This window comes from Papaver somniferum, chromosome 8 (genome assembly GCF_003573695.1).
Source record: "Papaver somniferum cultivar HN1 chromosome 8, ASM357369v1, whole genome shotgun sequence".
Taxonomy (NCBI): Eukaryota; Viridiplantae; Streptophyta; class Magnoliopsida; order Ranunculales; family Papaveraceae; genus Papaver; species Papaver somniferum.
The window spans coordinates 67,988,482-67,991,573 of record NC_039365.1 but is presented as its reverse complement, the minus strand read 5'-3'; positions in this window follow the sequence as shown (position 1 = coordinate 67,991,573).

Here is a 3,092-nt window from a genome sequence, read left to right as displayed (position 1 = left end):
TTTCACACCTCAAACCCCACCTGGACGAGAACATCGGGTCTGTATATGGTAATCTTGCAACCTGAGTTCAGTAATAGGTCGCAGTTTCATCCAATCTAATATATTTCACACCTCAAATCCCACCTAGGCGAGAACATCGGGTCTGTATATGGTAATCTTGCAACCTGAGTTCAGTAAAAGGTTGCAGTTTCATCCAATCTAATATATTTCACACCCCAAACCCCACCTGGACGAGAACATCGGGTCTGTATATGGTAATCTTGCAACCTGAGTTCAGTAATAGGTTGCAGTTTCATCCGATCTGATATATTTCACACCTCAAACCTCACCTGGACGAGAATATCGGGTTTGTATATGGTAATCTTGCAACCAGAGTTCAGTAATAGGTTGCAGTTTATCTAATATGATATATTTCACACTTCAAATCCCACCTGGACGAGAATATCGGATCTTTAGATGGTAATCTTGCAACCTGAGTTCAGTAATAGGTCGCAGTTTCATCCATTCTAATATATTTCACACCTCAAATCCCACATGAACGAGAACATCGGGTCTGTATATGGTAATCTTGCAACCTGATTACAGTAATAGGTTACAGTTTCATCCAATCTAATATATTTCACACCCCAAACCCCACCTGGACGAGAACATCGGGTCTGTATATGGTAATCTTGCAACCTGAGTTCAGTAATAGGTTGCAGTTTCATCTTATCTAATATATTTCACACCTCAAATCCAACCTGGACGAGAATATCGGATCTGTAGATGGTAGTCTTGCAACCTGAGTTCAGTAATAGGTCGCAGTTTCATCCAATCTAATATATTTCACACCTCAAATCTCACCTGGACGAGAACATCGGGTCTGTATATGGTAATCTTGCAACCTGAGTTAAGTAATAGGTTGCAGTTTCATCCAATCTAATATATTTCACACCCCAAACCCCACCTGGACGAGAATATCGGGTCTGGATATGGTAATCTTGGAACCTGAGTTCAGTAATTGGTTGCAGTTTCATCCAATCTAATATATTTACACCTCTAACCCCACCTGGACGAGAACATCGGGTCTGTATATGGTAATCTTGCAACCAGAGTTCATTAATAGGTTGCAGTTTCATCCAATTTGATATATTTCACACCTCAAATCCCACTTGGACGAGAACATCGGGTCTGAATACGGTAATCTCGCAACCTGATTTCAGTAATATGTTGCAGTTTCATCCAATCTGATATATTTCACATCTCACACCTCACCTGGACGAGAACATCGGGTTTGTATATGGTAATCTTGTAACCTGAGTTCAGTAATAGGTTGCAGTTTCATCCGATCTGATATATTTCACACCTCAAACCTTACCTGGAGGAGAATATCGGGACTGTATATAGTAATCTTGAAACCTGAGTTCAGTAATAGGTTGATGTTTTATCCGATCTGATATATTTCACACCTCACCTCACCTGTCCGAGAACAGCGGGTCTGTATATGGTAATCTTACAACCTGAGTTCAGTATGCAGTTTCATCCAATCTGATATATTTTACACCTAAAACCTTACCAGGACGAGAACATCGAGTCTGTATATGGTAATCTTGTTACCTGAGTTCAGTAATAGGTTGAAGTTTCATACCATCTGATATATTTCACACCTCAAACCTCACCTGGACGAGAACATCGGGTATGTATATGGTAATCTTGCAACCTGAGTTCAGTATAGGTTGCAGTTTCATCCAATCTAATATATTTCACACCTCAAACCCCACCTGGACGAGAACATCATGTATGTATATGGTAATCTTGCAACTAGAGTTCAGTAATAGGTTCAAGTTTCATCCAATCTGATATATTTCACACCTCAAATCCCACCTGGACGAGAACATCGGGTCTGAATATGGTAATATCGCAACCTGAGTTCAGTAATAGGTTGCAGTTTCATACAATCTAATATATTTCACACCCCAAACCCCACCTGGACGAGAATATCGGGTCTGGATATGGTAATCTTGGAACCTGAGTTCAGTAATAGGTCGCAGTTTCATCCAATCTAATATATTTCACACCTCAAATCCCACCTGGACGAGAACATCGGGTCTGTATATGGTAATATTGCAACCTGAGTTCAGTAATAGGTTGCAGTTTCATCCAATCTAATATATTTCACACCTCAAATCCCACCTGGACGAGAACATCGGGTCTGTATATGGTAATATTGCAACCTGAGTTCAGTAATAGGTTGCAGTTTCATCCAATCTAATATATTTCACACCCCAAACCCCACCTGGGCGAGAATATCGGGTCTTGATATGGTAATCTTGGAACCTGAGTTCAGTAATTGGTTGCAGTTTCATCCAATCTAATATATTTACACCTCAAACCCCACATGGACGAGAACATCGGGTCTGTATATGGTAATCTTGCAACCAGAGTTCAGTAATAGGTTGCAGTTTCATCCAATCTGATATATTTCACACCTCAAATCCAACCTGGATGAGAACATCGGGTCTGAATATGGTAATCTCGCCACCAAAGTTCAGTAATATGTTGCAGTTTCCTCCAATCTGATATATTTCACATCTCAAACCTCACCCGGACGAGAACATCGGGTCTGTATATGGTAATCTTGCAACCTGAGTTCAGTAGTAGGTTGCAATTTCATCCAATCTGATATATTTCACACCTCAAACCTCACCTGGACGAGAACATCGGGTCTGTCTATGGTAATCTTGCAACCTGAATTCAGTAATAGGTTGCAGTTTCATCTAATCTAATATATTTCACACCTCAAACCCAACCTGGACGAGAACATCGGGTCTGTATATGGTAATCTTGCAACCAGAATTCAGTAATAGGTTGCAGTTTCATCCAATCAGATATATTTCACACCTCAAACCTCACCTAGACGAGAACATCGGGTATGTATATGGTAATATTGCAACCTGAGTTCAGTAATAGGTTGCAGTTTTATCCAATCTAATATATTTCATACCTCAAACCCCACCTGGACGAGAACATCGGGTCTGTATATGGTAATCTTGCAACCAGAGTTCAGTAATAGGTTGCAGTTTCATACAATATGATATATTTCACACCTCAAA